The following is a 15,131-nucleotide window of genomic DNA, read 5'->3' as shown; positions in this document are numbered from 1 at the left end:
CCTGCTTTTGAATCTGCTACCGAGCTCCCTAAATTCTTGTTGCAGGCCCTCATCCCTCTTTCTACCCATGTCGTTGGTACCAATGTGAACCACGACCTCTGACTGTTCGCCCTCCCTCTTCAGAATGCCCTGCAGCCGTTCAGTGACATCCTTGACCCTGGCACCAGGGAGGCAACATACCATTCCTGGAGTCACGTCTGCAGCCACAGAAACGTCTATCTGTTCTCCTTACGATAGAATCCCCCATCACTATTGCTCTCCCACTGTTTTTCCTCCCCTCCTGTGCAGCTGAGCCACTCATAGTGCCACAGGCTTGGCTCTTGCTGCATTCCCCTGAGAAACCATCTCCCCTAGCAGTATCCAAAATGGAAAATCTGTTGGAGAGGGAGATGGACCCAGGGGACTCCTGCACTACCTTCCTAGTTCTTTTACTCTGTCTGGCGGTCACCCATTTCCTGTCTGCCTGTGCACTCTTCACCTGTGGTGTGACCACCTCATTAAACGTGCTGTCCATCAAGATCTCAGCTTCGCGGATGCTCCACAGTGACTCCAGCCGCAGCTCCAGCTCCAAAACGCAGATTTCGAGTAGCTGCAGCTGGAGACACTTCCTGGACATGTGATCGCCCTGGACACCGAAAGTGTCCCTGACTTCCCACATAGCACAGGAGGAGCACTCCACATTGTTGAGCTGCCCTGCCATGTCCTACCCTTAATTTACTCCCTTTACTTCCTTTAAATGAAAGAATATTAAATACACTAGGGACAATACTTCCCTTTAAACACTACTTACTCTAAACTTTTACTTTAGCGACTGGACTGTAGAAATACTCACCAGGTCCTGGAAGCTGACAAAGATAGAAAAAGAAAGGAACACCTCCCTCCCCTCCCCTCCCCTCCCCTCCCTCACTCACCAAACTCGCAGCTTAACACTCTGTTCCGAGCTGCACTCCGTGATAAACTGCACTCTAGCCTCCCTTATTTATACAGCTAAGATTTAAATAAGTGAGCTCTCTGGCAGTTACAGAACCAGATTAGACCAGTTAATTAACTACTCTCATCTGCTCTCCAGCACAGAGCTTGCTTAGCCCTGCCCAAGCCTGGAAGAAACAAACTCGCAGCTTAACACTGTTCCGAGCTGCACTCCGTGACAAACTGCACAGTAAACTTGGAGCACTGTTACGGTTTCTTCCCTTGCCATCATTTCCAAAGTGCTTCTTAAGTTTCCTGTATCTATAATACTTGTCAGAAAAGTCTATTATTAGATATCATACAGGACAAACAACAAAATATTCTACTACATATGGTTGAGGCAAATGAATTCCATATTGTATTCCACTTAATATTATTATAGGCACCATCAAGTTGAAAGCTGTAATGAATTATGGAATGTTACAGCGTAGGAACAGGTCATTTGGCCCATCAAATCTGCACCAGTTTTTAACTTTAACTTCATGGCCACGGGAACCACGCTGTTCGGTGACCACGTCTGTCAACCTGAGGCGGGAGTTCAGTGGCCATTGCTCCAGCTGATTACTTGACAGCTTCAAATGTACAGTAAAAGCTCCCACCTGACAGAGATCACTTCCCTCAGCCACAAGCTGTTCCTCACTGCATTTCCACAACAGATTTAGCATGCTGCAAGTCGTTCCACAAGTCTCCATCCAGTTTCACCTCATTACCTCTCTCACCATTGACAGATCACTTCTGTCATCTGTACTTCACCTGCCATCTATTCCATCAGCATGGGAGCCATTTATACTGTCTCACCTTAGTCCTCAGAATCGGACCACGATGAGCCCCAACACCAGCAGCACCAACAACAACACCGGAAAGTGTTGAAAATAAATGAATAGAAACTTTATGTAAGCATTGGATAAAACACCCAAGTGCCTACCTTGGCGTGTTGTTAGTTTGTAGGATTGCACTAGGATGAGGGTGAGTGTGAGGGGTGGCTAGTGAGATGGGGATGTGATAATGTAGATAGAGAGGGATGGGTGGAGGTGCAAGGTAAGTTGGTGTGAGTAAGGATGTGCAGGAGTAGGGTAGGGGAGGCAGAGTGATGGGGATGTGATGAGAGGCACAGCAGGATGAGGTTGAGTGTGGCTTTCTCCTATCGTTTCGTGATCTAATGAGATCATTGAAATGTTTGCGCCACTGCACCCAGGTCCTCCTGACCACATCCCTGCTTGAGCCCTCCTGTGCAATGTGCAACCAGGCTATTTTGGTCTCCTGGGGAGGTCTCTTCCATCCATCGGAAGGGAAGAGGACCTTCCTGTGTGCTCTGACTCCCTGCATATGCATATGGAGGGAGTCATGGGAAAACCTGGGTGCAGCCCTCTGCCTCTGTGCAGTGATTGTCAGTGTTTGCAGCACATCATTGCTATAGAACACTGACAGCACAAATGTCAAAAGAAAGTTGGCCATGGTCCCTTTAAGGAAACCGGCTGATGACGTGTCATGAATGACGTCACCAGACCCGCTTCCTCTAATTGGGCTGGGAAACGCACTGGGTGGGCTTAACAAGCCCTATCAACGTAAATTCATTTGAGACAGCGGGAGGGAGCCAGCAGCAGGGCAATGACCCACCACCAACATAGCCCATCACGGACCCGCCGAGGTGAGCAAAATCCCGGCCATAGATTGTAACAACACAGAAACAGCCAATTCCGTCTCATCAAGACTGCACCAGTGTTTTTCTTCATATGTGCACTTAGTCTAATCCCATTCTCCCGCTTGTTTCCCATAACCATTAATCATTTCTCTTTTTCAAGCACTTACCTAATCCTCATCTAAAAAAAATTTATGGACTCAGCTTTAACAACAATTTGCGGCTGAGAATTCCACTTTCCTACCACCCTCTGTGCAAACAATATTTTGTAGCTCTCCTTTAATTTCTTTAGTGATTATCTTAAGTTTGTGCCCTCTCATCACCATCTTGCCGTCCAGTTAATAACAACAAGTTGTATTTATATAGTGCCTTTAACATAGTAAAACGTCCCAAGGCACTTCACAGGAGTATTAGAAGACAAAAAAATTGACACCGAACCACATAAGGAGAAATTAGGGCAGATGACCAAAAGCTTGGTCAAAGAGGTAGGTTTTAAGGAGCGTCTTAAAGGAGGAAAGAGAGGTAGAGAAGCGGAGAGGTTTAGGGAGGGAATTCCAGAGCTTAGGGCCTAGGCAACAGAAGGCACGGCCACCAATGGTTGAGCGATTATAATCAGGGATGCTGAAGATGGCAGAATTAGAGGAGCGCAGATATCTCGGGGGGTTGTGGGCTGGAGGAGATTACAGAGATAGGGAGGGAGCGCGTCCATGGAGAGATTTGAAAACATGGATGAGAATTTTGAAATCAAGGTGTTGCTTAACTGGGAGCCAATGTAGATCAGTGAGCAAAGGGGTGACGGGTGAACGGGACTTGGTGCGAGTTAGAACACGGGCAGCCGGATTTTGGATCACCTCAAGTTTACGTAGGGTAGAACGTGGGAGGCCAGCCACGAGTGTGTTGGAATAGTCAAGTCCAGAGGTAACAAAGGCATGGTTTCAGCAGCGGATGAGCTGAGGCAAAGGCGGAGACAGGCGATATTACGGAGGTGGAAATAGATGGTCTTAGTTATGCCGCAGATATGTGGTCAAATATGATACCAAGTTTGCGAACAGTGTGACAAATGTTAAGGAGAGGGATGGAGGAAGTGGCTAGGGAATGGAGTTTGTGGCGGGGACCAAAGACAATGGCTTCAGTCTTCCCAATATTTAATTGGAGAAAATTTCTGCTCATCCAGAACTGGATGTCGAACAAGCAGTCTGACAATTTAGAGACCATGGCGGGGTCTTGAGAAGTGGTGGTGAGGTAGAGCTGGGTGTTGTCAGCATACATGTGGAAACTGACGCTGTGTTTTCGGATGATGTCATCAAGGGGCAGCATGTAGATGAGAAATAGGACAGGGCCAAGGATCGATCCTTGGCTGACACCAGAGGTAACGATGCGGGAGTTAAAAACAATTAAATCACTATTTACCTTATCATTACCCTTCATAATCTTCAAGACCTCCATCAGATCACCCGTTAACCTTCTCAATTCTAATGGAAAAAAAGCCCCAAGTACGCAGAACTAATTTGAAATTGGCCTCCACATTACCATAGCAATGTAAGATTAGGACGTACGCATGTGGCATAGCAATGTATGCATGTAGAAAACAATGAAATTAAATAGATGACTTTGTAAGTACGTAGCTCACTGAGATTTTTTAATGCAATAAGGGCCTCATCATTATAATTAAGAGTATCAAATTCAAAATGAAGTGCTTCATTTTAGTCAGAAGCAGCAAATATAAACAAGGCTTTAGGAAAACAAGATAAGAAATTTTCTTGCTAAAATAGTTTGCATTGATAGCTTCAGAATGAACTGACACTATTTGTGGAACAAAAAGTTGCTTCATAACTTTGGTTGCCATTGAAGCAACAGGTGCAATATATGTTTTGTGCAGCTCATCCTACCTCTGTGATAATGAAGAAGTCATCGCCTGGTTCACCCTGGACCACAATTTTCTCCCCATCTTCAAACTGGACAGGTTCCAGTGCATCAGCCACCGTCAAACGCTTCCATTTGTCCAGTGATTCTACAAATTGCAAAAAAAAACAACTCATCATCGAATATAGGTTAACGGTTAATGTATCTTGTGGATAATGTTTCTTATGTTCATTCATTGCAGGTTTTTGTCATTTTACATTTGTTTCATATGCATTTGCTACAATTCCAGGAACCATGGGGTAACAAGAATCTTCTTTGCTCTCTTAGCTTTTCTGCAATTTAAGGAGAAATAATGGGAAAATATACAGGAACCCATTTTCCCAGAAGGATAGACCATTAATAGTTTGGGCTCTATGGTCACTGTTCTTGAAATAAGAGCAAACAAATCTGCTGCTGGAAAACTTTGGTGGAGGTAAGATGCTGATGACAGCAACAACGCCTTTAATCGTGTCTTTCACATAACAAAACATCCAAGATACTTTACAAAGGCGTCAGAGTAACTTGAGGAGGAAGAGGGAGAAAAAAGGGAAGGTGGCCAAAAGCAGAGTCAAAGAGGTAGGTATTGAAAAGGCCTTTAAAGGTAGGGAGAGAGATACTAACTAACATTGACACTATCATGATCATTGTCGCCATCAAACACGTAACTTAAATCAACAGGTTGCACTACAGCCTCCTGATGCAGGGCAATGCTGTCAGGACTTCTTTTCAGACCATGAAACAGTGCTTATGATCATTCAGAATGGAGTACCATAGGAAAATCTAGCTCCTTGAAAACATTAAGTACCCGCTGTACAGCACCTATTTTTTTAATTAGTTCCTGGGACGTGGGCGCCGCTGGCAAGGCCAGCATTTATTGCCCATCCCTAATTGCCCTTCAGAAGGTGGTGATGGGCCGCCTTCTTGACCCGCTGCAGCCCGTGTGGTAAAGGTACTCCCATAGTGCTGTTAGGGAGGGAGTTCCAGGATTTTGACCCAGCGACGATGAAGGATCGGCAATATATTTCCAAGCTGTGTGTAACTTGGAGGGGAACATAAGAACATAAGAAGTAAGAGCAGGAGTAGGCCATACGGCCCCTCGAGCCTGCTCCGCCATTCAATAAGATCATGGCTGATCATCGACCTCAACTCCACTTTCCCGCCCGATCTCCATATCCCTTGATTCCCCTAGAGTCCAAAAATCTATCTATCTCAGCCTTGAATATACTCAAAGACTCAGCATTCACAGCCCTCTGGGGCAAAGAATTCCAAAGATTCACATCCCTCTGAGCGAAGAAATTCTTCCTCATCTCAGTCTTAATTGGCCTACCCCTTATCGTGAGACTATGTCCCCTAGTTCTAGACACTCCAGCCAGGGAAAACAACCTCTCAGTATCTACCCTGTGAATCCCCTTCAGAATCTTGTATGTTTCAATGAGATCACCTCTCATTCTTCTAAACTCCAGGGAGTATAGGCCCATTCTACACAATCTCTCATCATAGGAAAGCCCTCTCATCCCAGGAATCAATCGAGTGAACCTCCGTTGCACCGCCTCCAAGGCAAGTATATCCTTCCTTAGATAAGGAAACCAAAACTGTGCACAGTACTCCAGTTGTGGTCTCACCAAAGCCCTGTACAATTGTAGCAAGACTTCCTTACTCTTATACTCCAACCCCCTTGCAATAAAGGCCAACATGCCACTTGCCTTCCTTATTGTTTGCTGTACCTGCATGCTAGCATTCTGTGTTGCTTTCACGAGGACACCCAAATCTCTCGGAACACCAACATTTGAAAGTTTTTCACCATTTAAAAAAGATTCTGTTTTTCTATTCTTTCCACCGAAGTGAATAAACTCACATTTCCCTACATTATACTCCATCTGCCACCTTGCTGCCCACTCACTTAGTCTACTGATATCCCTTTGCAGACTCTTTGGGCTGGATTTTACTCACTGAGACGTGTTAGGGGCAGGACTGCTGCCTTCCGAGTTCCAGTCCCGCTCCCAGCGTCGTCCAACACACGGACGCTCTTTTCCCCTGATTGGCCTTGTTAAGCCCGCCCTGCAGGCTTGCTGGCCAATTAAGGGAAAGCCGGTCGGTGTCAGATGACGTCAGTTGATGATGCTTCATCTGCCGGTTTTCTTAATGGCACATGAACCATAAATTTTTGACAGATGATGACAGTTTTTGACAGCATTTTGGTGCTGTCAAACACTGACAATCACTGTACACAGCTGAGCCCTTGCACCCAGGCTCTCCAGTGACTCTCCATAGGATGAAACAGATGGCAGCTGCAGGTGAGGGTACAGAAGCGATCTGTCACTTCTCCCACTGAGGTGAGGCCACACAAACACTTCAAAGCTCGTCACCTACAGAAAAATCTAAGCGCATTAAAAATGACTTTCCCAACATTTCCTTACCTCTGATACTCACCAGTGTCCCAGTGCATCATTCACACCACTTCTGCAGCTGTGATCTATGCAGCAACATAACAACAGACCCACAGCACGCCTCACTTACCCTGGCGGGGTTCCCTGATGTCAGGAAGCCCGCAGCAGAAGTCTAAAAATTGGAAAAAGCCTCTTAACTGCCAGTTAACTACCTGTTAACAGGCAGTTAAGTGGCTATAATCCTCTTCCCGCTGCTAGGAGTCGGGACCCGACTCCCGGGAAGATAGTTTGTAGGCAGGTTGGGAGTGGGTTCGGGACCTGCTCCCATTTGTTTTGACATTCCCAGCAGTTCTGCCTCCAAACCCGCCTCCTCAGGGCTGGTAAAATCCAGCCCTTTGTGTTCTCCTCACAGCTTACTCTCCCACATAGTTTTGTATCATCAACAAACTTGGATACATTACCCTCAATCCCTTCATCTGGGTCATTAATATAGATTGTAAATAGCTGAGGCCCCAACTTCTTCTCTTCTTAGGCAGTCCCTTGGAACTGAGGAGGACTTGCTTCCACATTAAAAATGAGTTGGCAGGTGACTGATGAGTCCAATGAGGGACCTAAGTCTCTGTCACAAGTGGGGCAGACAGTGGTTGAAGGGGCGGGTGGGTGGGGTGTTTGGGATGACATGTGCTCCTTGCGCTTGGCTTCCACTTGCTCCCAGCGAAGAGACTCGAGGTGTTCAGCGCCTTCCGGATGCTTCTCCTCCACTTTGTGCGGTCTTGGGCCAGGGATTCCCAGGTGTCGGTGGGGATGTTACACTTTTGCAAGGAGGCTTTGAGGGTGTCCTTGAAGCGTTTCCTCTGCCCACCTGGGGCTCTCTTGCCGTGCTGGAGCTCCAAGTAGAGCGCTTTTTTTGGGAGTCTCGGAGCTGATTGAGCATGGGCAAAGCTTCAATGCTGGGGATGTTGGCCTGAGCAAGAACACTGACATTGGTGCGCCTATCCTGCCAATAGACTTGCAGGATCTTGCGGAGGCAGCGTTGGTGGTACCTCTCCAGTGCTTTGAGGTGCCTGCTGTACATGGTCCATGTCTCTGAGGCATACAGCAGGGCAGGTATCACTGCTGCCCTGCAGACCATGAGCTTAGTGCCGGGTTTGAGGTCCTGGTCTTCAAACACTCTCTTCCTCAGGCGACCGAAGGCTGCACTGGCACACTGAAGGCGGTGCTGGACTTCGTTGTCGACGTCTGCCCTTGTTGACAGTAGGCTCCCGAGGTATGGAAAGTGGTCCACGTTGTCCAAGGCCTTGTCGTGGATTTTGATAATAGGGGGTGCAGCACTGTGTGGCGGGGGCAGGTTGGTAGAGGACCTTTGTCTTACGGATGTTTAGTGTAAGGCCCATGCTCTCGTATGTGATGTAAGAAAAAGGAGACTTACCATCAAGTAACTTTAAAGTAAGCTTTAAGTAACTTATAAACACACTATATACACAAGAGAGGTCTTTACCATGCCTCTGGTAGAAGCCTCTTACAATACTGAACAGACCAGTATTTATACCAGTCCAACAGGAAGTGACATATGACAGGAAGTGAGGTATATACACAGTTCATAGTTCATAGTTCACAGGAAGTGATGACATAACTTCCCGGAAGTTATCATTTTTATCACATTCTTCCCTCCTGCAGGATTAGGAGGCTGTGGTCTACCTTTTGGTCCGCAGCCGCCGAACAAGGAAGAGTCGCACCCGTTTGGATTCCCGTCGTAGAGGGTCGCTGGTCCGCTTACATGCGGTTGGCCATTGGTCAGAGTCTGTGTGGCCTGGATTGCCCTGTGAAGGGTCGGGGAGATCATGGCTTCGAGTACGAGCCCCAATAGGTTCAAAGTCGGACTGCCTCTGTTCAGAGGGAGGTGCAGAGCTGGTCTGTGGTGGATCAGTACTTTCATGCGCGGTACTGGGAGGGTCGCAACCTTGAGCACGGGGTTCTACCGGCACCAAGCTAGTTGGTGTCCGATCAGGATCCTGGAGAGGGGTACCCGATAGGTCCCAAGAGTTTCCTGGTGAAATGCCATCACCCGATGTCCCACTAGGTCCTGGTGGGCAGGGAGCCAGACCCCGTAATGATACGGTAGATTCTCGGCCGTCGGAATATCGTATGTTTGCATAGGTGGGGTTGGCATCGTTTAGTTCGACCTCGTCTACAAGAGGGTCATTTTTAGACGTCCGAACGTATCTTCGGAGTAATACAGGTCCAGGAGTAGTTAGCCATGATGGGAGTGATGTCCCATGAGATGAGCGACGCTGGAATCCAAAGAACCGCTCATGAGGTGTAGTATTTGTGGCTGTAGAAAGCAGGGACCGTATAGAGTGCAATGCATCCGGAAGCACTGTTTCCCATTGCTGGTCTGGTAGGCCCCGAGATCTTAAAGCGAGACGTACGGAATTCCAGATGATACCGTTGTACCTCTCTACCTGCCCATTTCCGATGGGATGGTATGGTGTTGTTTTGCTTGTAGCAATTCCCCGTTCTGAGAGGTAGTCCTTGAGTTCCCTTGACATAAAGGATGGACCCCGATCTGAGTGAATATAAGCCGGCATGCCACAGAGAGAAAATACCTGCTCAAGGCAGCAGATTACTGTGGACGCCAGCATATTGGAGCAGGGGAAGGCAAATGGAAAACGTGAATATTCGTCGATCATGGTGAGCAAATATGTGTTCCGAGTTGAAGAGGGCACTGGGCCCTTAAAATCGATGCTAAGTCGTTGCATCGGTTGGGTTGCATGTATGAGTATACCATCTGAGGGGCGGAAGAACTGAGGTTTTAATTCCGCACAAAGCCGGCATTCTGAGCATATTTTCTTTACATCTCCAGTGGAAAAAGGGAGATTCCGTGATCGTACGAAATGTAGCATGCGCGTAACGCCAGGATGACACAAACCATTGTGGACATCCATGAGAGTGGAGGATGGCATAGTGGAGCAGAATGCCCGTGTGAGGGTGTCCGGGGCCACATTCTCCTTGCCAGGCCGATAGAGAATGGTATAACCAAAAGAGGCCAGTTCCATCCTCCAAAGTTGTATTTTATTATTCTTAATTTTGGTTCGTTTTCGATTATCGAGCATGAAGGCGACTGATCGTTGGTCCGTGATCAATGTAAAGTGCTGGCGAGCTAGAAAATGGTTCCACTTCCGTACTGCCTCTATGATGGCTGTGGCTTCTTTCTCAACCGGAGGATAATGTAGCTCGGCACCTTGTAAGGTCCTGGACATAAATGCTGCAGGACGACCTTCCTGATTCAGAGTAGCCGAGATCGCCACCTCCGAGGCATCACATTCAACCACGAAAGGGAGATTCTCATCAATGGAGTGAAGAGCCGCTTTCTCCAACTGTTTTTTGAGAAGGTTAAAGGCTGCAACAGCTGCTGTTCCCAGTGGAAATGATCTATCATGCAGCAAGGGTTGGATTTTGTCCGAAAAATGAGGAATCCATTTTGCGTAGTATGCAAACAGACCGAGAGCCCGACATAAAGAAGCCGGATTCTTAGGTGACGGGAGCTCTTGGAGCGGGCGAAGTCTTTCTGGGTCTGGCTTAATGATACCATTGCCTACGCAGTAGCCAAGGATGTTGATGGTCGGTTGCGACTCAACAGATTTGGATTCATTCAGGGTCAAATTACGGCGATGGAGGGCATCCCGAAATTTTTGGAGGTTGGAGTCGTGTTCCTGTTGATCGTGACCTGCAATGGTAATGTTATCAAGATAGGGAAAAGTGTCCCTTAGGTTTTCCTGCTTAACCAGGCCATCCATTGCCCGTTGAAAGACAGCCACTCCATTAGTAACCCCGAATGGGAGGCGACAAAATTGGTACAGCCGTCCATTAGCCTCAAAGGCTGTGTACTGCTTATCTGAGACCTTCAAGGGTAACTGATGATAGGCACTTTTTAAATCGTAAGTTGAGAACACTTTGTAATCGGCCAGTTTATTAACCATATCATCAATGCGTGGCAATGGGTAGGCGTCCAAGTCGGTATATTGATTGATGGTTTGCGAATAATCGATGCATAGTCGCTGTTTGTGAGGTTTTAGAGGGTTCTTGACAATGACGACTTGAGCCCGCCAGGGCGACGAACATGGTTCAATGATATCCTCTGCTAGAAGTCGAGAAATTTCAGCCGCAATAAAAGATTGGTCTTCCTGATTAAAGCGCCGCGATTTCGTTATTATCGGTTGGCATTGAGGCGGAATACTGGCAAATAATGAGGGTTCATCAAGTGAAGCTGCTGACAATGCACAAAATGGTAATTTAGACGGTATATTAGAAATAGTAAGTCCGGGTTTGGATCCACCAAACTCAATGGTGAGTTTCTTATGCTGTTTTTGGAAGTCCAGCCCTAAGAGGAGATCACTACATAAGTCCTTGAGCACCGAAAGTCGGGTGGAGGGATACATACGACCATGAAGTGTCATATCAACAACACAAAAGCCAGAGATTCTGGTATTAAGTGATGACTGGGCCATCGCAATTGCCTGGTCCGATGGGAAGACATGTAGTTTCAATTTCGCAACAATCTGTTCCTTAATGAAACTATCAGTACTTCCTGAGTCAATTAAGGCATCTAAGGTATGCCCTTTAATTGAAATTTTTGTGGCTGCATGAGACAGGTTCTGTGGGCAAGCAGCTGTAATTGGTGTCGTTGCACAGAGAGTGGCTAAAACTCTCGGTGTGCTTCTTCGGGAGAGAGCTCGAGAGGAAGCTTGATAGGTCCTAGCTGGAGCATCTTGATAGGCCCTAATTGGGGCAGTTCGGTAGGCCTTAGCTGGATTGGCCCTCGTAGAGGCCCTTGATAGGCAAACTTTAGCAAAGTGTCCTTTTTTCCCGCAATAACTGCAGATTGCATTGCGAGCAGGGCAGGTTTTCCTAGGGTGAAAAGCATCTCCACAAAAGAAGCATTCCTTCCTAGATTGCCAAGAGGCTGCTAAAGTGGGGTCGTCCTCCTCTTCTTCATCAGAATGATCAGAATTAGATTCCCCCATGATAGGGTTCACCTGAGACCGCTTGAATTGTCTGGTTGCAGCTACAGCAGCAGATCGAGATCTGGGCAGCTGATAGAGGTCTGCATTTCTCTTTGCCAAATCCAGTGAACAAGCCAGGTCAAAAGCTTTTTGTAGCTCAGGTGTTTTACTTTCTAGTAGACGCTGGCGTATAAATGGAGAGGCAATCCCGCAGATGAAAGCATCACGAATCATTTCTTGGCGGTACAGCTCAGCTGAGGCTGCCTGAAAGTTACAATCTACGCTGAGCCTGCGAAGTTCTTGCAGGAATTCGTCAATTGATTCCCCTGGCCCTTGTCGGGCTGTGGCCAGTAGATGTCTAGCATAGACCTCATTTGGGGTCTTCGCATACAGTTTCTTAAGTGCCCGAATCACCTCTTCGTAATTATCCCATTCATCAACATATTCGAACACTTTTGGGGTCACATAATTGACAAGTATCTTCAATTTAGCAGGAGCATCCGCTTTACATTCATCCAGAAAATTCTCAAAAGTACGATACCAATGCTTCCATACCCTGCCAGCTGCTGGTGTATTCGGGTCCAAGTCCAGACGAATAGGTCTAAGGATTTTCTCCATGATGGGTGGTTCCCTGGATCCTTAACTTCCGAGTTTGTCTGAAGGTCTAGTATTTGTCAGTGTAAATACTAAGTTACTTAAATTGATGTAAGAAAAAGGAGACTTACCATCAAGTAACTTTAAAGTAAGCTTTAAGTAACTTATAAACACACTATATACACAAGAGAGGTCTTTACCATGCCTCTGGTAGAAGCCTCTTACAATACTGAACAGACCAGTATTTATACCAGTCCAACAGGAAGTGACATATGACAGGAAGTGAGGTATGTACACAGTTCATAGTTCATAGTTCACAGGAAGTGATGACATAACTTCCCGGAAGTTATCATTTTTATCACAGTATGCTTCGGTGAAGGTGTTGAGGATGGTTTGGAGTTCGACCTCCGAGTGAGCGCAGACGCAAGCATTGTCTGCATACTGTAATTCGACGACAGAGGATGGGACGACCTTGGATCTGGACTGGAGGCGACGGAGGTTGAACAGTTTCCCATTTGTTCTGTAAATTAGCTCCACTCCAGTGGGGAGCTTACTGAGGGTGAGATGGAGCATTGCAGTAAGGAAGATCGAGAAGAGCGTTGGTGCGATGACACAGCCATGCTTGACCCCGGTTCGTACGTGAATTGGGCCTGCGGTGGAACCGTTGGTCAGGATCATGGCTTGCATGTCGTCGTGAAGCAGGCGGAGGATAGTGACAAACTTTTGAAGGCAACCGATTTTGAGGAGGACACTCCATAATCCCTCACGGTTGACAGTGTCGAAGGCCTTTGTGAGATCAAAGAAGGCCATGTACAGTGGTTGGTGCTGTTCCCTGCATTTCTCTTGTAATTGATGTGCGGTGAAGATCATGTCCATTGTGCCCCTTAGTGGGCGGAATCCACATTGCGACTCTGGGAGGAGCTCTTCGGCCACTGGGAGAAGGCGATTGAGGAGGATTCTTGCGATGACTTTCCCTGTAGCAGATAGCAGGGAAACTCCTCTGTAATTACCGCAATCGGACTTGTCACCTTTCTTGAAGATGGTCACAATTACTCTGAGATCCCCTGGCCTGCTCTCCTCCTTCCAGATAAGAGAAATGAGTTCATGAATTCGCACCAGTAGTGCTTCTCTGCCATGCTTTAGTGCCTCGGCGGGGGTGCCATCTGCTCCTGAGGCCTTGTTGTTCTTCAGTTGTCAGATGGCCTTTTCAACCTGATGCCGGGCTGGGGTTGTGCTGAGATGGTGGCGGGTAGCATGCTGTGGGATGGAGTTGAGGACACTCGTGTCGAAGACAGAGTCGTGGTTAAGGAGATCTTCGAAGTGTTTCTTCCAGCGGGCACTGACTGCTTCCCTGTCCTTGATGAGTACCTCTCCGTTCTTGGCCCGCAGTGGGGAAGGGCCTTGAGTGCTTGGGCCGTAGATGGTCTTGACTGCGCTAAAGAATCCACGCATGTCGTGGTTGTCGGCTAGCTGCTGGATCTCCTGCGCTTTCTCCACCCACCATCTGTTCTTTAGGTCGCGAGTTTTTTGTTGGACCTCGGCCTTCAGGCTTCTGTAGAGCTGCTTTCTTGCTCTTGAGTTCTGTTGTTGTTTCCAGATCAGAAATGCCTTGTGCTTGCGGCTTATTAGCTCCTGGCCCCAACACTGAACTTGCGGCACCCCACTAGTTACAGACTGCCAAACTGAAAAAGATCCGTTTATCGCTACTCTCTGTTTTCTGTCCGTTAACCAATCCTCTATCCATGCTACTATATTACCCCCAACCCTATGAGCTCTAATCTTGTGTAATAACCTTTTATGTGGAACCTTATCAAATGCCTTTTGGAAATCCAAATATACTACATCCACTGGTTCCCCTTTATCTATCCTGCTAGTTACATTCTCAAAAAACTCTAATAAATTTGTCAAACACGATTTCACTTTCAGAAAACCATGTTGACTCTGCCTAATCATGTTATGATTTTCTAAGTGACTTGATACCACTTCCTTAACAATGGATTCCAGCATTTTCCCGACGGCTGAGGTCAGGCTAACTGGCCTGTAGTTACGTTTTCTCTCTCCCTCATTTCTTAAATAGCGGCGTTACATTTGCAACCTTCCAATCCGCTGGGTCGATTACAGAATCTAGGGAATTTTGGAAAATCAAAACCAATGCATCCACCATCTCTTCAGCCACCTCTTTTAGAACCCTAAGATATAGGCCGTCAGGTCCAGGGGATCTTTCAGCTTTTAGTCCCATTAGTTTCTCTGGTACTTTTTCTCTACTTATATTAATTATGTTAAGTTCCTCACCCTCATTAGATCCTTGGTTCCCCACCATTTTGAACTTGGAGGTGATGGTGTTCCCATGCGCCTGCTGCCCTTGTCCTTCTAGGGGGTAGAGGTCACGGGTTTGGGAGGTGCTGCCAAAGAAGCCTTGGTGAGTTGCTGCAGTGCATCTTGTAGATGGTACACACTGCAGCCACGGTGCGCCGGTGGTAGAGAGAGTGAATGTTTAAGGTGGTGGATGGGGTGCCAATCAAGTGGGCTGCTTTGTCCTGGATGGTGTCGAGCTTCTTGAATGCTGTTGGAGCTGCACTCATCCAGGCAAGTGGATTGTATTTCATCACACTCCTGACTTGTGCCTTGTAGATGGTG

At 47.1% G+C, this 15,131-nt stretch overlaps 1 pseudogene across 1 annotated transcript in view; it reads right to left on the bottom strand.

The window, feature by feature from the left end:
• The window catches only part of LOC147110808 (cAMP-dependent protein kinase type I-beta regulatory subunit-like), a 233,366-nt pseudogene that overhangs the window by 40,087 nt on the left and 178,148 nt on the right, over positions 1–15,131 (bottom strand). The window contains exon 9 of the transcript XR_015079886.1: positions 4,498–4,619. The product of XR_015079886.1 is annotated as a cAMP-dependent protein kinase type I-beta regulatory subunit-like (transcript). The remainder of the gene's footprint in view (positions 1–4,497; positions 4,620–15,131) is intronic.

The sequence above is a fragment of the Somniosus microcephalus genome, chromosome 11 (genome assembly GCF_052327205.1).
Source record: "Somniosus microcephalus isolate GS21.2 chromosome 11, FLI_Smic_1.0, whole genome shotgun sequence".
NCBI lineage: Eukaryota > Metazoa > Chordata > Chondrichthyes > Squaliformes > Somniosidae > Somniosus > Somniosus microcephalus.
The sequence above is the reverse complement of the archived record's forward strand: the minus strand, read 5'-3'. Positions and strand labels throughout refer to the sequence as shown.